The 21,893-nt window shown below is 38.3% G+C and overlaps 1 protein-coding gene and 1 long non-coding RNA gene across 4 annotated transcripts in view; one reads left to right on the forward strand and one right to left on the reverse strand.

The window, feature by feature from the left end:
• Positions 1-21,893, forward strand: part of ADAMTSL1 (ADAMTS like 1) — an 873,193-nt gene that overhangs the window by 334,337 nt on the left and 516,963 nt on the right. The window lies entirely within an intron of this gene.
• Positions 169-21,731, reverse strand: LOC125756053 (uncharacterized). Its single transcript, XR_007414014.1, has 4 exons — positions 21,481-21,731; positions 3,539-3,627; positions 2,266-2,352; positions 169-1,658 (listed from the first exon to the last, which is right to left on the reverse strand). It is a non-coding gene; the product is annotated as an uncharacterized LOC125756053 (long non-coding RNA).

Consider the following 21,893-nt stretch of genomic DNA (forward strand, 5'->3'; position numbering starts at 1 on the left):
AACCATGTTACCTGAACCATAACCATCACCCAGAAGGAAACCCGTGCTGTGAAAGATAGACCTAGCAGCTGCCAGCAAGAACACTAGGGAACTCACTGTGTTTTTAGAGCAATATTTTTGACATTAAAGTGAAATAATTTAAATTTAGAATAAAAAACAATTAAAATTGAAAGCAAAAATAATATACTAATTTCATTATTAAGAAAACATTCAAATTTTAAAAAGCTTATAGCACTACAGCATTATTCTTATTACACATTTATATTCCAAACATATAATTTCCAAGAACAGTGAAAGCCACCCCTCTAATTGTGCACTTCTAATTGTCTTGTCTTCTGCCTAGAAAACATTGATTATTTTCTCATTTTTATTTCTATGCTAGCATAGCTTTCCCACCTAGGTAAATTGTGGTTTGGTGGGCAGATTATTACAGCAAGGGGGATGAGTCCAGGAGGCCATCACCTTGTGGAAGTCACCATGGACTGGAGTCTGTCATCAGTCCAAAAACAACTATGGTTTTATAATCCAGAATGGATTGGCTGAGAACTGAATGAGACTTAGCAGCCAAACCAATTTAAGTAGATGTGAATACGGATATTCGCTCATAATAAAGAATGATACTTTATGGGTTCCTGGTGTCATATAAACTGTCAAGGAAGGGTCAGGCATTCTCCCTATGGGTGAGCTCTGGGAATGTTAAAACTAGGATCAGAAGTTTGGTTTGTTGCATTTTTATATATATAAAGCTAGCACAGAAGAATCTAGGTGTCCCTAAGGTACTTGTATCCATCATCTTCACTATGGTGATCGTTTCACTTCAGGGACCATAGTGATTAACCCTACTGGCCATTGAGTATACATGACCAACTTCTGGCTCTTTGGACTTTTTCTATGTCTGTGTTTCATATCAATTGTTCACTTGGTTGGGCCTGAGTTTGCCAAATAGCAATCACATTCCAGGCCCAAGCTCCTTGAGATGACCACTTCTGGGTCCTCACTGATAGAACCGGATTGCCTCTAATCTTTTTAGTTCCCAACCTGCAGACACTGCACAGCAGGAACGAGCATGCTCAGCTATATGGTGTATTGCAGGCCACAGCATCCTGCCACTACTGTATTTGATCTGACTTCTGTGTGCTCTAACTAAAGAATTGCAATATCATCTAGCTGGCATACCATGCAGGACCTTGTGACATCACTTTAGACGACTCTTCTCCCAAGTGCACTGGAGCTATTTTGAATCATGTCTGAGCTCCCAAGGCCAAGTTAGGTGCAGTGTCATTTGGGGACTATTTTCAGAGGCAATATAGTCAGTCATGCAGTGCTTTCTTACCTCATAGTATGGGTATCAGCCAAGCTCAGTTCCAGATGGTATTTAAAAGGTAACATTTTGAGCTTTTATCTTTTATAGTTCTTACAGGTGAGAGAGCTGGTAAACAGAAGACCTGAGTCTTGCAAGTGGCCAAATTGAATTCAGATTAGTTCATACTCAGAAATTTATCAGAAACACATTTTTCTTGCCACCAGAAGAGTGGACAAATGGCAGGAAATGTAAAATTTGTGCATTACCATGCTTCAGCGCATGGCTTACAGAAATGAACTTGTCATTGTATTCAGATCCACAGGAGTTCTTAGTTAAGAGGCAAGCACTCTGAAAGCTACAGAAAAGAATAGACAAAATTCAATCTATAAACATTCTAGATGTAAAGAAATCAATTCTTAAACCATCTTTCTGAGTATTGTTTTTTATTTTACTTTTAGAGAAGTACTGGGAAATTAAGTTATGAATTATAAGCACTTTTGCTTTTCTCAGATTACTCAGAGGCTATTTACCCTGTTTAAAAAAAAATCTTAATCTTATAAAAGTAAGACACTGAGTCCAGAAGCCAAAATATTTTCTTGCGATGCCTTTGATACATGCATTCCTCTTTGAATGAAAGATTCTTTAGGAGTCTTCTTACTCTGAGGTCTAGTTTCTCATCATCTCACTCATCTCTATCAGCATAAACTCTGGAATCAACTTTATTTTTAAACATTTAGATTCACCAGTTTCTAAGTTGTATTTGACAAAATAAATGTGTAAATTTAAAACATGTAAGTATTATGCTGAGAACTAAAATACTAAAGATACTTCTATTAAATTTTCAAAACAAGCCAAGAAGATATGAACCTTCTGTTGCTATCACTAGCCACATTAGATTATGTGTCTTTTAGTATAAGCTTTGGAAGCTGAATATTATGCTGAACATTTGAAATGCAATTTACCTGGTGCTTCGGTCACTGTTTTTATTCTATTATCTCTTGTTTCCTTGTTACCTATATTCAGAAGTTTGTGTTTGGAGTCACTGGTACCTGTATTGATTACAAACACATCACTTGTGAACAAAATGTCCTCCTTTTGATATGTATTAGTCCAAACATCACTGATCTTTTTCCTTTTGCTAGTTTCTTTCTACTTTGATTTCATTATCAATTTTAACTCACAAAATCACAATAGCTCCACAAAACTACATATGATGAGATTCCAGAATTGCTCTTTTATGCCATTTGGTAAGATATTAGTTATTTAAAAATATTTAGGGAAAGAAAGAGAGGGGACATTGGCAAAAAAACTATGACACATGGGTGAAGCATTCCTGTCCTCTCTGGGGGGACAATGCCTCCATTCATTTCTCTACGCCCTAGGGAATATGTTCTTCCTTTCTTCTAGCAGTGTGGGTTGGCCAGAGAGAAAGAGGAAGAGAGAAAGGCAGTAGAGTCTTCTGTAAATCACCATATACCTTTTCAGCTGACAGACCAGTTCATTGTCAGTGTGTATTTTAAAAGGAGGAAAGCTGAAATAGATTCTTTCTAAATCACACAGGGTGATTCCTTTCTTAAAAAAAAAAAAAAAAAAAAAAAAAGCTCATTTCAAGGAGCTTCTTTTTATATAAAAAAAATCTATTTCAAAAGATCTTAGTAAGATCTTTTGTCTGTTCTTGCCATTGGAAAGCAAAGCAATTGGGTGAAAGTTCATTGGATAATTTCTTATGTTCTTTTTCTGCTGTGGTACATAAAATTGAGTGTTGAGGTCCTTCAGAAATGAACCTATATCCTTCACTAAGCTAAACTTTCAGGAGTATTTAAAATTTCAAAGGACCCTATAGAGAAGAGATTGTCTACCTACAAAATGGTTTTTCTTATAGTTCTGAGATTCTGTATAAAACATTGTATATATATCCTGGTCTGCCTATATTATCACATAGACATAAGAGAGAGAGAAAACCAGATATGTGTTAAAATGTTTTTGGTCAACATTTATATAACAATGATAAATAATCCCTTCTCATGCTATGGAAAATATTCTATAGGATGAGGTAATATGAAGTGATATCATGCCAAATACAATTTTTGGCCTCTTGTTTTATAGTTATTTATATAAATATCATCTCTCTAGCTATATTATAAATTCCTTGAGGGAAGGGGTCAATTCACTATTGTATACTTCAAAGAACTTAGCATAGGGTCTCTATGTCATAAGTGCTCAATAAACACATACCAAATGAGGGAATAATATTAGGATCCTTCTGCAGGGATTTCTTGAGACCTTCTCTATAGGTTCTTCAAATAAACTTGAAACTTCGAGTCCTGGGAAAGTACATAAAACATCAAATAAAAATACCCGACAATTAAGCACCAGTAAACAAACAAACAAACGCCAAAGGGAGGATATATAATAGTTTTCTAAGAATGGGTAAGGTGCTCTCATTATTGATAAACCTGGTAGTAATTTTCCATTAAAGCATAGAAATAATTAGAGCACAATCATCTCGGTCACTAATTGGTTTTGCAAAAAATGTCTCTTTTCATTTTATAACTGACCTATTTGAAACATGTAGTGAACCATAAAGGGCCACTTGCTTGGAAAAGAGTATGGACAAGTCCCTTGCAGTTTTGTTTGGGTGCTGTTCAAGGCCAAACCCTAAACCTTTCCCAGAACTTGAACCAATTGGGAAGTGCTACCACAAACCAAAGTGGGAAACTCTGAGGAGAGATTATTTCCACTTCATCTTTTATTTTTTTATTTGTGTCTCCCAGCTGCTTATTTAGATATATCCTACTTTCTCATGGGTGTGTTGCTGGCTCTGCACAGTGAATCTCAGGGACCAGGATTTTGGAACAGCAACTTTTAGGAGTTTATGTTCTGGTGCTGTCTGTACTAGACTCTTTCCCATGAGAAGCCAAAAGAATTTCCAGTGGGACAATTAAACTGGAATACAAACATCCACAAAGACAGAATTATCTTATTATCCTTTTCTTGAGCCAGGAAGTCTTTGTTGGGGAGTTGAATCCCTGATAAGGTCTTTATAGGGTGATAAGTGAATGGAATGAAGGCCAGCTAATAAATATGAATATTAATCTAAGAATGATTGACTCCTAGGTAAGTCTTATTAACATTTCTATCATAATGCAGTTGACATATTACCTTATTGGGCTTTTTATTAAAAAATGCAATATTATTTAGACATAAGGACCTAAAACATATATACTGTTTTGAGGTGAAGTAGGGACAGCTAGCTGACCATCAGACTTTCATCTTAAGTCATCATGGGAAAGTAACTATCTAGTGAGGGACCACATTTTCCAGTCTCCTTGTATATAATTAGAACACTGACTGGTTAGTGAAAGGAAATATGATGAAAGAGATGTATGTCCTTCTGGGAAGTACTGAAGAGGCAGGTGCATCTTCCCCATGGTGTTGTTCCCTGTTCTTCTGAATGAGATCTCTAAGACCCTAGAAAGGGGTGTGCCACAAGACAGACCCTGAGTTTCAGAATGACTCTGCGGTAGGGAAGTGGAAGCCCCCGCCCCCAACTGGGAATATCTGTAGAAGTCTGTATCAGGAGTAAGACATAAATGTTTATTGTGTTAATGGAATTTGGGGAGTTTATCAGTTCCAGCACCTAGCATCACATTAACAAATATAGGACGTAAAAAATGTCCCAAACAGACGTTATAAAATGGGAGATTTGTTCCTATTATCTTTGATGCTAAATGTTTAGAATTTATCTAAGTGAAGGCATCTTTTGAGAGTCATATTAAAGCTGCAGGATTTATAGATGTACAAGGCACATATATTCCCTGAATGCTGACCTATTCGTATCCTCCTTTTCCCAGAAAATGGTTTTCCTGGTCACTGTTAAGGCCATCTTAGATGCTCATGTCTCTTTATAAAATCTACCCATCCCTTTCCTACCCATTTTCCACCCAGTTCCCATTTCCTCTATGAAGCCTTCCCTTATCACTAAAGGAGTCATTTCCTTTTTTGAGCTCAAAGCAATTAAAATCTGTACAGAGTTTTGTAGTACCTCATATGCTGCCCAGTGAGAACACTCACATTATTATTTTTACTGAGTAAGGCATCATTTGTCTAAATTGTAAGGTAATGGAGGAACAGAGAATTTTTTTTAAGGAAATGGGATTGGGATAATGGAAATAGACACACTTATCCTTTTGTTTCTACCAAAATGATTATAGGGAGGACAAAAGGGTCCAAGACATATACCTAACCATGGTGTTGACCTCTATAGTGGAGCACTTTTAATATTATATACCAGAAGGGATATAGCAGCCACTGGGCCTTTTACTTTCCCACAAAAATTAAGACATTTATTAATATGCAAAGAAATAGAAAATTGGTCAGGAGTAATGCCAGTGTCTTTACTAATTTTGGCTACACAGACTTCTGGTTATAGTCATCTTCCAAATTTAAGAATGTATTTTTAGCTGATTTAGTACTTGCCATCATTCTTACTCTACCAGCGAGTGTCAATGGCAGCACCATTAGGATTGCAGGTTTTATGTGTTGAACACCCCTGAAAGTTGAAACCAGATTCATTCCACCCACGGTGCCAGCCATGTGGTAAACTCCATCTGGTTCCTTGGATGGGACCTAGATTTCGATGGACAATATGTAATGTGAAGGCTCCACAGTCTGCTACCCAATTTTGACTGATCAGTTGTCCACAGTTGAATATCGAATGTCTGCATCTTAATCATTGTCAACTGTGCAGAAAGACCCTTAGAGATTTTTATATACACTAAATTCAGGAAATTCTCAGGTATGCTTCTCTTAACAATGTAAGTCATGTCCCTTGTGTGCACACAAATCATAATTTGAAAGACCTGTTTAACATTAAGGCTTAAATAATTTGGAGGGTGAGTCCAAGATGAGTCCGTGGAAGAGAAACTCTGAATGGAGAGTTTTCGGTATCCCACACTTGCATTTCAAAAGCAAGAACTATGAATTCCCTTGCAAGCAGTTTAGTCCAATTATTCCAAGTAGTTATGGAAAAGCTTGAATCATTAACCCAATCTCTAGATGGTTTATTTGAGACATTTTAAAAAATAATACATGCTATCTAATGTTCTTTCCTCTGACACATTAAGCTTCAGATTAACATATGATAATAATGCAACATTGTTTGGTTGGCCAATTCTTCATATAGCATGAAATAGAGTACAAAAGCACACATGTGCAAACTGAGCTAATATTTCTTTCCTCAAAATAAATAACAGTTATTCATCTAGATTCTTTTCAATTACAGAAATTGATGATATCTTTATGTAAGGGGCTAGTAGTTTACTAGGAATTCTGCAATATTTGAATTATTTAAGAAGACAACAGAAATGGGTGAAAGAAAAGCAAGCTCTTACCTGATGCAAAAACAAAACAAAACAAAACAAAAAGAACAACTGTCATACCAATGTAGGGAGAAAAAAAAGTCTGAAAAATTTCAGCAGAGGTTAATTTTTATTATATAATGAGTACATTAAAAACAAGAGTTTGGAAAAGATGTGATTTTCAGCCACTTTTCTAGTGTAATTCTGCAATAACAACAAAAATGAAAATGAGTTGAATTGTTGCAAAGGAAGGAGGCTATCATAAAAGATAGTAAGTAGATTTACCTGTCATTTATTATATCATCCTGTTCGTAGCGCTACATTTGAGATTGTGTCAGCACTTCCATTATAAGCCTGTACTCAGAGGAATTTGGAATTTGGCCAACAAAAGATCATTCTGGACTAAAAGTTGGCACAGAAAGTTTCCTCCCATGAGCAAAAGTTGTTTTCATTATTTCTTCTTCATCGCAGTCTTCTTTTTTCCCTCCCTTTACAAAATTCCATAAAACTTCATCTGGTTGCTTTTAAGCTTGGCTATCTGAAGTAAAAGTTAACTATAAGAGAGCCAACCCAGTGGTTTGAAGACAATACATCTTTTGTCCATCTGGGCAGAATTTGTATTTGGTATTTTATATGAAGGAACCAATACTATTCAGTTGGGAGTATTTAGAGAAAGAGTAAAAACTAATTTCGAAAGACCTCTTAGTTATTGCCTCTAACAATGAAGTTTAAAGCAGTGAAATGAGAGTGAGCAAGAGCTTTTCGCTTACTCCCATTATCGTGCACATTACTTTATGGCTATTTATAAAAACTGTTCTTCACGGTACTCTGGCATCATTTGACACCCATCTACTTTACAGTTTTTATTGACTATAATTTACATACAAATAAAATGGACCCATTTTAAGTATATGCTTCTATGCGTTTTGGTACACGTATGTCACCTCCCAACTCCCACCAGCCACAATCAAGTTTCAGAACCATTTCATCACCATAAAAAGTTGTCTCAGTCCATTTGCAGTTTGCCACCCCAGCCCTAGGCAACTGCTGCTCTTCTCTCTGTCACCATAGATTTGCCTTTTGTAGAACTTTAAGTAGAACCAGATGATATATGATTTCTTGTGTCTCTGACTTCTTCCACATAGTATGATGTTTTTGAAGGCCATCCGTGTTCTTGTATGTATCAGAGAAGTCCGATATTCCTTTTTATTGCTGAGTAGTATTCCATTGTATGAGTGTATCAGAATTTGGTAATCCATTTCTAAATCATGGGCATTTGAAGCTGTTTCCAGTTTGGGACTATTGCTAATAAAACTGTTCTGTTTGTATTAGGTCTTGAGGTCTTGAGGCAGGCGTGTTTTCATTTCTCTTGTTATGCACACATAACCCATGTGTTATTTTGAATTGTGAGAATATATGGATGTTTCTTAAATTTCTGTCATTGATTTTGCATTAAATTCTGTTGTTGTTACACTTATTTTCAACTCTTGTAAATATATTCAACCTTATTTTATGACCTAGCTGTGCTGGTGAATGCACCATCTGCCCTTGACAAGAACATCTACTTGTTATTACCTGGAGTTCTCTATAGATGTCAGTTAGGTCAGACACTGTATAGGGTTTAAAAAATTTCTGTAGTTTTCCTGACTTTCAATCTTCCTGTCCTAATAACTGCTTATAGAGAACTTAAATCTTCATCTATAATTATTGACTGGTCTATTTTTGTTTTCAATTCTGATTTTGGCCTCAGTTGCTTTGGAGTTCTATTGTTAGGTACATAGGTGCATATACATTTATAATTGGTATATCTTTGGTTGACTCTTTTATCTTTATAAAATGTTCCTCTTTTTCTCTATCAGTACTTTTGTATAACACCTGTTTTGTATGAAAGTAATACAGCTTCTCCAGCTATCTTGTGCTTATCATTTACATGGTATATTTTTACTTAAAACATATCTTTTTAAATATATATAATATATCTGTTGTAGACTACACATATACTTAGATCTTGGGAGTTTTTTGTTTTTTTAGCTCTTCCTTTTTAAAAATCTAGCCTGACAATCCCTACTTTTTGGTTGGATTGTTTAGTCAATTCTCATCTTAATGTTGTTATTGGTATGATGATAGTTTAGAATGACATTTTGCTTTTCTTGTTGCATTTCTGTCCTGCCTTTACATTGTTTTCTATAGACAAAATTTTTCAGTATGAAATTTTAACCATATTTCTTTGATTTAGTTTTTCTCATTGCTCTAGGAATTGCAGTTAATATCCTTCACTTACCATAATCTGCTTGAGGTTGGGCAGCCCAGGTGGCTCAGTGGTTTAGCACTGCCATCAGCCCAGGGCATGATCCTGGAGTCCCAGGATCGAGTCCCACATCAGGCTCCCTGCATGAGGCCTGCTTCTCCCTCTGCCTGTGTCTCTGCCAATCTCTCTCTCTCTGTCTCTCATGAATAAATAAATAAAATTTTAAAAAATAATCTGCTTGAGGTTAACTGACTTCTGTTAAAATATAGTAACTATTTATTAGTATAGCTCTTTCCCCCACTTTGTGTTATTTTGTCATTTTTTACATCTATAATAATAGATATGAAAATGTAATAATAACCCCCAATACAGTGTTACAATTATTTTAAATTAATTTAAACAGAAACATATCTTTTAAAGTAATTGAAAGAAGCAAATATTATATACACACACATACATACATACGTACGCACACACACAGCATTTCTGGTGTTCTTCGTTCTTACTGGTGAATCTAAATTACAGTCTGTTGTCATTTCCTTCCATTTTGAGAAATTGCTTCAACATTTCTTGTAGCATAGATCTGCTAGTGACAAATTATCTTATCTCAAAATGTCTGTACTTCACTTTCCTCTATTTTTTTAAAGGTTTTCTTTTTCTAAGACTTTATTTATTCATGAGAGAGAGAGAGAGAGAGAGAGAGAGAGACAGAGACAGAGACACAGGCAGAGGGAGAAGCAGGCTCCATGCAGGGAGCCTGACATGGGACTCGATCCCAGGTCTCCAGGATCAGGCCCTGGGTGGAAGGCGGCACTAAACCACTGAGCCACCTGGGCTGCCCCCACTTTCCTCTTTCTAGAATAGATTCAGGGAATATAGAATTCCTGGTTGACAGTTGTTTTATTTTTAAGCCCTCAGAATGCATAATACCAGTGTCTTTGGCCTCTGGTGTCTGATGAAGAGTGAGCTGTTAGTTATATCCTTGTTTCTTGTATATGATATGTCATTCTTCCCTTGATGCTTTTAAGAACCATTGCATAATTTTTGCTTTCAGCATTTTAACTGATTTATCAAACTGTGTTTTTCTTTGATATGACCTCCTTGGGATCTATTGAGCATCTTGGGTAATATTAATTAACCTAGCCCATTAATTAATATTGGTTAATTTAAAATTGGTTATATTAGTTAATATTTGATAATAAATTTGGTAAGATTTAGACATTATTTCTTCAAATATTGTTCTGCCCCATTTTATCTCTCTCCTTTTGAGATTCCAATGACATGCATGTTGAAATGCCTTGGGTCTATGTTCATTTTTCTTTCTTTCTTTCTTTTTTGTTCTTCAAGCTGAATACTTAGATATTGCTTTATCTTCAAGTTGACTGGTTCATATTTCTTCTTAAATCTGTTATTGAGCATTTTTAAGTTCAAGTTTATGGTTTCTGTTAGATTGTTTTTCTAATTTTTATCCCTTTGTTAGCATTATCTATTTTATTTAGTATATTTTTTGTTTAGGTATTTGAGCATATTTTTTCTACATCTTTGAACATATTTATAATAGCTGCTTTAAAGTTTTTGCTAAATGCAACATATGGGCCAGCTTGGAGTCCATTTCTATTGAATATAGTTTTTAAGTGAATCTGGTCATTCTTTGTTTTCCTTGAATATCTAGAAATTTTTGGTTGAAATGTGGACATTGTAGATAATATTCTACAGCAATTCTGAATTCTATTTTATATTAGGAGGGTGATGGTGGTGGCAGTTTTCTTTTGCTTTGTAAGTAAGTAAATTTCCTATATTGAAACATGTCTGAAATGAAATATTCTTCCCTCATAATATACAGATGCTACTCTCTTTGTTCAGTTTTTTTTTTTCCTTTTTTCTTCTTAGTATGAGTTCCTAAGCATCTTCCTTGCATCAGTGTAATTTGGTGGCCACACAACCAAAAACAGGGCATAGGGTACACTCATACAGTCAAGTCCATAAAATTTCCATTCTTGTTATTAATCTATGTGTGGGTTCAGAACACATTTAATGGCATAACATATTCTTATGTGTCCCCAGGCTTTTAATTTTTGTCAGGCACATACAGGTTAGCAGTCAGCCAGGCATATATGGAGAATTTATTATCACAGTACTTCTGTAACTCTCTTACTTCTAAAATCCTTACTCCCTTATATTTCTAGCTGCTCTGCCACAGGCCCCAAGTCAAGTTCATCATCTTCAACTGACAAAGCTGTAGATTTTTGCCGCCCATGTTTGCAAGGGCTGGGAACACACTCATAATGAGAAGGCTCTAAATTCACAGTTCTTAAATATAGTAGCAGGTTTTTTTTTATTTTACTTATTTATTAGAGAGAGAGAGAGGGAGAGGCAGGGACACAGGCAGAGGGAGAAGCAGACCCCATGCAGGGAGCCCGAGGTGGGACTTGATCCTGAGTCTCCAGGATCACGCCCTGGGCTAAAGGCGGCGCTAAACCGCTGAGCCCCCCGGGCTGCCCAGTAGCAGTTTTTCATGAATAAACCCTTATCAAACTGTTGCAAGCTTAGGCTATTCCTAGTCCCTAAAATGGTTGTTTTAAAAAATTTTATCTATTTTCATACTTATTTTCCATTGACAGAAATTGCTCAGATTCTTTGCAGTGCCCATTCCCATAGTCTGGACCTAGATCTATTTTATAACATGAAGTAAATTAAAGTAAAGTAAAATTATCCTTTCCTTGAAATTCTTAGATAATCATTAGACACATACCTACCATGGATAAAAATGTTGGACAACAGTTACATAACTTTGACAAACTTTAAATTGTAAATACCCTTTGACCTAGCTATTCTACTATTCTATTTCCAGGAATTATCTTAAAGAATGATTCAAAATGTGACCAAAATTATAACTTCGGACATACTCATTGAAGCAGCATTTATAACAGTGGAAAATGGGAAAGAAACCAAATGCCCAACAACAAGGTTTTAGTGTTATGTATAAAATGAAATGCCATGCTTCCAGTATAAGTAATGGTATAGAGTCATAGTGTATGTTTATTACTGTATGAGCAAAGCAGGGCACAAAGCAATATAGCAATATAGTTCTACCACTCTCTCACTTTTTAGAGTTTGTGGGGCCAGGGAAACTAGAACAAATGGAAGAGAACAATAGGTTTGAGACTCAGAAGCAGGGCTTGGTCTGCCATCAATGAACCAGCCTGGTCAAGCCTGGGTCAGCTGGCTGAAGCATCACCTAAGTCAGGAACTGGTCATTTGATAAATGGAATATTAACCCAAAGAAAGATCTGGATTTAGATGATTGATCCCTAAAAAAAGGTTCAGGTATCTGCCAAGAATCATTAATTACAATGTTTAGACCAAGTTCAGATCCTGGGCAGGGCTAGAGCAGATGGACAGCAAGTAATCAGCAGAAGTCTGGTCCAATTTGCCATCATGGGAGTAGTTACCTGAAAGAAGTAGGGTATATAGCAGTGTGATCAAATGGTAAGCGAAGCAGTTAAAAGGAAATTAGGGTAGCAGACATGTTCTCAGCCTTAGGGATTCAAGGCCAGTCATGGTCATTGAGGAATTGGAGGTGTCAAGACTAGAGTAGAATTAGCTGGGACAAGAAGAAAAAGTGTATTTACTGAGGGAATACTAAGTGCTGGATATCCCTTCTGACTTATCTTTCAGCAACTCTGTAAAGAAGGTGAGATCTGTCTTCATTCACATTCTTCCCCAAACATGGTACAACTAATGTGCCAAGCACTTTCTTTAGGGATAAGCGAAAAGTCACAGAGCCAGAAAATTATAGAGCCTGGAAGAGAATTCAGGTCTTTCCGAAGAACCAATTATCCCCACTTCTTCATTCTGCAAAAAGATGAAAACAGGAAATAACTATCCTGTGGATTCTATGTAGATGCAAAGGGCATCCAGAAATGGACTGGATCACACTTACGGTGGATAAGTTCATAGGACTGTATGGTCACAAAGAAGGCAGGTTATTTATTATAGTCAGGTTATCACAGAAGCCTTAAAGGATGATTGCACTTTCTACCCTTGGAATCATTCCTTTGTGTTGGGATATGGCAGGTAGTGCCCAGATAGGTTAATAGGTAAGATATATCAGTAACAGAATGCCAGATGGTGAGGGTTCTGTACACCAAAAAGTAAGGAGATTGCTATTGTATAGATCAGGGTTGGCAATTTCTGTTTTGTTAAATGGGTCGCAAAGTAGATATTCCAGGCTTTACAGGCCATACGATACAGTGTCTGATGCAACTACTCATTTCTGCCTTTGTAACGTGAAAGCAGTTTACAAATAACTAAGTGTTCCAATAAAACTCTATTCAAAAAGAAAACTGCAAACTAGAGTTGGTCTACAGGTTACAGCTTACAATCTGTTCATCTAGAAAATTCATAGTGTCTACCACTGTGGAGGCAGATGTATTTAATAACTCGAGACTTGTTAACTTGTAAAATCATGTTAATTGACTAGACAGGCAACCATCATCTTAAAAACAAGGCTTCCTGGATCAAGGCCAGTGTAGTGGGGCTACTGATAACAAGAGAACTCCAGGTGCCTGGTTCAGAGGCTAATCTGAGAGGTACATAAAAAGGGCTCTGTGGTTATGAAGATGAACTCTGCTGACCTTGCCGTTATTCTCTGGATGTGCCAGAGTGAGCAAAGGAAGAATCACGGGGAAAATCAGATACTGAGAACCTCATGTGATATTTGGTCTTTTTTTTCTTCTTCTTTGCAAGATTGCAATATGGGCTCTGGCCCATATAGGAAGGAAAATACTTCTGCTTAACTAGTTATTCTCAGGATGCATTACTTTCGGCCCAGAGAGTGGCCTTAGTTCTAGACACTGCATGAGTTACTTACATAGACTACACAACTGAAAGATTTGCAAGTACTAAATAAGGAATACAGTGCTTCTAATCGGCCAAAAGTGGGTTGGGGGTAGAGTGAAGGAGGAGGTGATATATTGTAATAGCCATATTAAATTGTACTAAACTTGAAATAACGGAGAAAATATTTCCTTAAAGCTAATAGGAAAAATCAGTTACCAGACCCAGGACCATGAATCTAAGTTGTCATCCAGCTGCATGGGCTTATGGAGAGAGTTCCTGCACTGAGGTTTTCATTATAAAACACAGAGGCATTATTGGGGATAAATGAACCAATATGAATGAAATACCTGTAATTGCCAACCTGAAATTTCACGCCAAAAATCATCTGAATCCCAGGTTGATGTGGAGTGGTTTTTCTTCAAGTTCAGAAAGCATCTACTTTATTAGTGGAGTGGGATACTTAGCAGGAGTATGTTTATAAACTTGAATTCTTCATGTTTTCTCTAATATTGGAAACAGAAGGAAAAGGAAGTTCTTCCTTGAATTGTTTGTCCTGAATCTACGTATTGTGGTCTTTTGTTTAATGTGCTAAAGATAATAGTAGTAGTGCCCAGCCACGTGGGTGAGGAGAGCCAAGATCCTGCCAGGTTCTGGTGGCCAATCTGGGAGTGTCTGACCAGGGTGGTTACTTTGTCTTATTCATCTGCCCAGACTGGTTGCCATTCTCCACATTTGCACAAAGGAGCCACGAAGTCTAGTGGTGGTGGTGCTACCTGGTGGCAGGGCTAGAAGGCTGGGCCCATCTTGGACTTGGTGAGGGAGAAGGCTGTGTGGGGATGTTTGGGACCTTTCTAGCAAAATCTCCCAAGAGTCAGCAGGGTGCAGAGGGCAATCTGAGCTGAGCTCAGCACCCCCTTCTCCCCTATCCCAAGAACAGAACTTTGCACAATGAAGTCATGTGATAAATAAGACCCAATAGAATACCAATAATAGGGGGTGGCCAACTAAACAAATGTTTTATGGGAATTCCCATGGGTCATACAAGAAGGAAGAAGTTGTGCCATGCTCCTTCTCACTTGTTGATATTAGATTTCTATGTCCTTCTTTGCTCTTCCCTCCTCCCCCTTTCCCCTTCCTCTACCTTCTCTTCCTCTCCTCTCTCTTATCAGTACCAAGATCTGCTTAGATCACAGATTTAGCTGACTCTCTCCCTGCCACACCTCCTCTCATGCACTTGTTTCCCCTAGTACATGTGTATGCCATGCTTCTGTTTCTTTTTTTTTTTTTTTTAATAATTTATTCTCCCACAGAATTTTGGTCCTGAACATTTCTTGTTATATTTAGCCATAACTATTTTATGTTTTTGCTTTTTTAAAGATTTTATTTACTTATTTATTTATTTATTTATTTATTTATTTATTTATTTGAGAGAGAGAGAGTGAGGGAGAGAAAACATATGAGCAGGGCAGAGGGATAGGGAGAAGCAGACCTCCCACTGAATAGGGAACCTGTTGTGGGACTCTATCCCAGGACCCTAGGATCATGACCTGAGCTGAAGGCAAATGCTCAACCGACTGAAGCACCCAGGTACCCCCATGCTCCTGTTGCAATAATGCTTTTTAAATGTTGTCATGGTCACAGTAAGAATGGGTCATACATACAGCTTTACCATCCAAAGGTGATGAGTTCATTAATTGTGACAATGAGGCCACATGTCAGAAAATCATCAGCTTTATTGAGGGGCCCCAGGGTGGGTGTAGAATTTACTTAAATTCTCATTACTCTGTCCCCTAATTGCCAGAGTAAGGAGAAAGAAGATGGATGGCATTAAACTGAATTCAAGAGGGCACTGGTTGCCTCAGTCAGTAGAGCATAATCTCAGGATTGTGAGTTTGAACCCCACATTGGATGTAGAGATTACTTAAAAATAAAATCCTTACGGGCACCTAGGTGGCTGAGTTGGTTGAGTATCTGACTCTTGATTTCAGCTCAGATCGTGATCTCAGGTTCTCTTGGGATTGAGCCCTGCTGAGCAGGGAGTCAGCTTGAGGATTCTCTCTCTCTCTCTCTCTCTCTGCTCTTCCCCTTTCTCTCTCTCTCTCTCTCTCTCTCTAATAAATAAATCCTTTAAAAAAATAAAATGAAATAAATCTTTAAAATAGCCTTCAAGAATGAACATTTTGACTTGCAACCATTGTTCTTAGTCACTTTCGTATCTTCATCCCTTTTGAAAACTGCATTAATTTCATCCTCTTTATGTATATGCATATCTATAACATTTTGCAAGCAACTTTAAACAGTTCATGTACACACTCCAAACTCACTCATGGATCTGAGGTTAATTTTTGAATGAGATGAATCTATAATGATTTAAATGCAATATATTAAGTAACACCAAATTTGCTATAGTTTTTTGTAATGTAATAACAAAAAGAAAATATATTTTACTGTGAAGAGACTTGTCCCTTATCACCTTAATTAAGTGATTAAACTTAGCATCACTAATAGTGGGCACCTTCCAATAATAATGCAATATAAGGTTAAATTCATAGTTGGTGAAGTACCCTGACTTATACCTAAAAAAAGTCTTTGGGCCTAACTCCTAAGTGACAGAAAATCCAGGAAATTAAAAAACCAAGTTAAATGATATTGATTTCAAGGAAACAATGAGACAAATTCAAAATGCGGAACATTCCCCAAAGCAACTAGTTTCGTATTTTGAGACGGTTAAGATCTTTAAAAACAAACAAAACAGCTGCACAGACTATTCTAGATTAAAAGAAACTATATGAACATAACAATCAAATGTCGAGTGCAAACCCTGACTGTATTCTGGTTCAAATAAACAAGCTATTAAAAAGTTTTTGGGTAACAGTTAACAAATATTTAACATAAGCTAGATGTTAGATGATATTGAGGAGTCACTGTTATTTTTCTCAGGTGTGATAATGGCATTTAATATATAAGTTTATAGAAATTTTTTATATTGTATACATTTTATTTTTTTAAGATTTTATTTATTTATTCATGAGAGACACAGAGAGAGAGAGAGGCAGAGACATAGGCAGAGAGAGAAGCAGGCTCCATGCAGGGAGCCCGACGTGGGACTCGATCCCAGGTCCCCAGGATCACGCCTGGGGTGAAGGCAGCGCTAAACCGCTGAGCTACCCGGGCTGCCCTGTATATATTTTTTACATATGGATCTATACATGGATGTATATAAACACAAAGTACATAAGACAGAATCTTAATGTTGCACTGTATTCTTTCAATTTTTTATATGTTTGAAATCTACAAAATAAAAATAGAAAAAAATGAATTAAAGATAAACTTTTTTAAAGTATGGCATAAAGTTGTGTTCTTAGTCATGCATTTGATCAACTTTAGGTTTTTTTTCTGGACTGCCTAGTCTGAATAATTCACAGAGCCAGAACCGAGCATTTTATAGTAGGTCACCATTGACCAAGAAATCATGGTGAAGCTTTTTGTTTCTCTCATTCATTCTAGAGGTGATTAAAGATCTGTGCCTTTAACTAAAAATACAGCATTGCTTTGGGAGACTTTGTATCTCCGAGGCTTAAATAATGCTTTCTGGCAAACACTGAAGTTGAATACTTTTTAAAAGAAAACATACCAGAACTGCCACTGGCCACCATCTCTACCACCACCACCACCACCAGGCTGCTCTGATGTAATAAAAGGAGATACAAAAAAGTTAAGGAAATGTTATCACCTGAGATCATATTTTCCAACTGGAATTCATTGAGAACTAACAAAGTTGGACTAACAGAGTCATGATGTGCCCGGCATCCCCAAGTCTAATTAAGTCAGCCCGTATTATCTCATGTCCCACCCGGTGCAGTACTATGTAATGCCGCAGATTACTGGGGATTGCCAAGGACTTACTGCACAGTATTAAATTGTATAGATAATGGCTTTTGGCATTTTTGTTAGAAGGGACTGGTTTCAATATGCAGTAAGGCAACATCGTTGTACTCTCAATGGTTAGTTCATCACCAGCTTCCCGCACCCCCCCCCCCGCTTTTTTTTAAGTCCCGAAAATAGCTTACCAAAGATTTGTCATTTCCTGCCTAGAGAAAGTTCTGGAGTAGTTGTGTTTTTATAAATATCAGATGTGTAATCTCAGACATGAACTTATTATAACTAGCCCCAAGGCATTGTGAGCTGCGAGTTGCCACACAAAAATTAAAGGGGTCAAATTCAAGAGGGATGTGTGTCAAAAGGCGCTGGAAAATGGCACGAGCTTAATAAGCATCCCTCAGATGAACCTGTGATTGCGGCGGAACCTGCCATCTGTCTTGTGCTGGTGGCTGGCCTCCTAAATGCCTTTTATAGCCCCCCGGTAGTGAACAGGGTCCCCTGAGCTCAATTGGAAGAAAAATATATTAAGTTGGCTCCTCTTAACTGAAGGGAAAGGGAGAGACATGTTTAAATGACTATCTCTTGGGCTCTATTTACTCTGTTAAAAAATACTGTACCTGGTATTTCAGAAATAGGAGCTCTTTGAACCTCAGTCAAAGTCTTTCGGGGGTCATTTGGTATCCTTTTGGAGCAAGGGACTTGATGCTATTGTTTTATTGGTAGCATTTATCATTCAGTTCCACTTCCTATTTTACCTTTTTCTTTAACAGCGTATGATAAAGTAGCATCATAAAAACAGGCCTGCAGGCCTGACTTAGCCTCCACTCAGCTAAGCCATCGTTTCTCGATTGGAGTCTGAGTCGGCTCCAAAGGGGGCCCAGGTTCTCCGGGCCAGGACACTCTCCCAGGGAAGCAATGAGAGCGGAGGTAACAAGTGGGATGAGGATGATGATTAGGCTAAAAAGTAAACTCCGGAGAGGCTAGAATTAAGGGGAGGGCATGGGATTCAGCAATTACACATAGGGAGCCAGAGACCAAATACGAAAAATGCCCAAGACCAGTGCAGTGTAAAAATAAAGAAATATGGGGATGCCTGGGTAGCTCAGTGGTTGAGCGTCTGCCTTTGGCTCAGGGGGTGATCTCCAGGTCTTGAAATCAAGTCCCACATCGGGCTCCCCACAGGGAGCCTGCTTCTCCCTCTGCCTGTGTCTCTGCCTCCCTCGCTGAGTCTATCATGAATAAATAAATGAAATCTTTAAAAAAGAAAAAGAAATATGGTCCACGAGTCCTTGAGAGAGTCTTCCTTCTTAATTGAAAGTGATACCAGAAAACAAAATCAAACGATGAAAAGGAAAGGTCTAAAATAAAAGGAGTGGGGAGCTGCTCTGAATTCAGTAACAGTAACTGTGAAGCTCAAGGCACTGAGTTTTGATTCAGAAAACCAGGTTCGATCAGCTCAGAATATCTGACTCCAGAGTGATGCCCACGGATGTGTGTATAGTTAACTAACTTTTATTAAGTGCTTACAGGGTCCAGCCCTCGGTAGGTGCTTTATGATCATGCAAACATGTGTTCTTTGTAACACCCTTGAAGCAAGCACTTGAAGGATTCTCATTTTCCAAGTATAAAAAACAAGACTGGGGTAAGCAGTTTGCTCAGGCCCACACTTAGTGTCAACCAAGGACAATAGTCCCAGCTGTCATTTCTACTATGCAATATGTACACTCATCTTGTCTGGTCCTTGTAATAACTATGTGATATTAGCACTATTATTATCACCATTTTATAGATGGTGAAATGGAGGCTTGGAGGAGTTATAGGTAAGTTTCACAAGGTCCTGCAGCTAGCAAGCCTGAGTGCCAGGATTCAAATCCAGGAGGTCTGACTGCAGTGCTTGGCCTCTGAGCTGCCACACTTCTGCCTCCATATGTAGTTTTTCCTCTATAAATTCCCCTCGATGGCTATTTGTATCTTCTCCATTGGGAGGGAAAATGACTTAGTAGAGAGCATTTGATATATCTAAAGTTAGCTTTAAAGTTTTATATATTTTTTAAGATTTTATTTATTTATTCACGAGAGACACAGAGAGAGGCAGAGACACAGTTAGAGGGAGAAGCAGGCCCCCTGCAGGGAGCCTAATGCGGACTGGATCCCAGGATTCCAGGATCACACCCTGGGCCAAAGGCAGGCGCTAAACCGCTGAGCCACTCCGGCGTTCCAGTTTTAAAGTTTTACAGAAGTGCCATACAACTACTATTGGAATGGCAGGTAATGTTGCTATGTAGATAAAGGTATTAATAACCTTGTTATTAAAGAAGTTGTCACTTAGAACTGAACTCCTGGATGAGAAAAGAGATCTCAGGAGCAGAGTGCAAGAAACTGGCTTGATTCTGAGTCCTGCCATGTTCTCTCTGGGAAGGCAATCATGGGACAGTGATTAGGATGCCCTACTCTTTTCAAATTTGGAACTCTTAGCTTGCATCAAAATTGGCTGCAAAGCAGAGGCTGCCAAACCTGGGCGATAGAGCCTAGGTGTAAGAATCGGCAGGGGTCACAGATAACTGGAAGCTGCAAAAGCAGGCCCATGGACTCAGAGCCGAGGCTGATAAGGGCCAGAGAGGAACAGAAATCTGGAACTTACGAAATGAAAAAAAGATCCACACCAAAGCACACTGTTTGGTGAAACTTCAAAATGCCAGGTAAATTGGGACAGTCCTCAAATATTCCAGGGAACTTGGAATCAGAATTATATCAGTCTTCTCATTAGCAGCATTAGAAACCAGAAGGCAGTGGAACAATGCTAATAAATAAAATAAAATAAAATAAAATAAAATAAAATAAAATAAAATAAAATAAATCCTGTGCTTGGAAGGTTTATAATGAGAAAGTGCTCTTTGAAACAGGCAATTTAATTTTTAACATTAAAATTTTACCAAACGTTTGTATTTTGTTCTCACTTTTATAGTTGAGCTTGTATATATTTATATTAAGGAGATAGATCCACATTAATGAGATGTCTTGGGCTTGAAGTTATCTGAATACCGTTCCTATTAAAGAAAGCTCAGGGTGCCTGAGTGGCCCCATTAAGCATCTGCCTTCAGCTCAGGTCATGAGCCCAGGGTCCTGGGATTTAGTCCTGATCACTGAGCACTGAGCACTCAGTCCCTACTCAGCAGGGAGCAGGCTTCTTCCTCTAATCTTTGCCTCTCTCTCTGCTCCTCCCCTGCTCATGCTGTCTCTCTCTCTCTCTCTCTCCAATAAATAAATAAATAAATAAATAAATAAATAAATCTTTAAAAAAATTTTAAAAGTTCATTTAATAATGGTAACCTAATACATAAAGACAGACAACATAGAAACTCACACTTTTGGATGGCCCGGGTGGCTCAGTGGTTTAGCACCGTCTTGGGCCCAAAGCATGATCCTGGAGTCCCTGAGATCAAGTCCCACCTCAGGTTCCCTGCATGGAGCCTGCCTCTCCCTCTGCCTGTGTCTCTGCCTCTCTCTCTCTCCCTCTCTCTCTCTCTCTCTCTGTGTGTGTGTCTCTCATGAATAAATAAATAAAATCCTTAAAAAAAATGAAAAAGAAACTCACACTTTGGTCTTTCCCACTCACCAAGCATCCTCAAACAATGCCAAAGAATGGTGTATGGGAAGACTTTAGCATGGTCTGGGTAGTCCCTAGGCCAAGCACCAGTTTTGACATTTAAAGTAATCAAGAAACGATCAAGGAATATTCACCTACAAAGCAAACACTGGAGATTAAAAAAAAAAAAAAAAAAAAAGTGCTACTTTCTTCTTTTGAGAGCGTTGCCAGGCTTCCCACCTCAACTTGAGCTGCCTACCTTAAAGACCTTTCTCCAGACTCTCATGGCTCCCAGCGAGCAGAGCTCCTCGGCCTTCCAGCATCTGCGGGGGATGGTGTAGGCCTTCCTTTCCTTCAGAGCCGGCCCATGGCCTCCCGGGTTTGGGATGCCCCCCCCCCCCCGCCCCCCGGACCTGGGAACCTTGGCTGCCCCTTTTGGCCACGCGTGCGGCCGCGCCCGGCTACCGCGCGGGTCCCGGGAGTCGCCCTGCACTTCCGGACACGGCCAGCCGGGGGCGCGCGGGAGCCCCAAGGGAGCGGCGGGAGGCGCGGGAGGAAGACGGAGCTGAGAGCGGCCGCTGGGCGGGCGTGAGATCGCTGACGCCGCCCAAACCAAAGACGATAAAGAACGGTCCTGCCTAATGAGGAGAAGGATGGCGTTTTTATGACCGC

The sequence above is a fragment of the Canis lupus genome, chromosome 11, assembly GCF_003254725.2.
Source record: "Canis lupus dingo isolate Sandy chromosome 11, ASM325472v2, whole genome shotgun sequence".
NCBI classification, from domain to species: domain Eukaryota; kingdom Metazoa; phylum Chordata; class Mammalia; order Carnivora; family Canidae; genus Canis; species Canis lupus.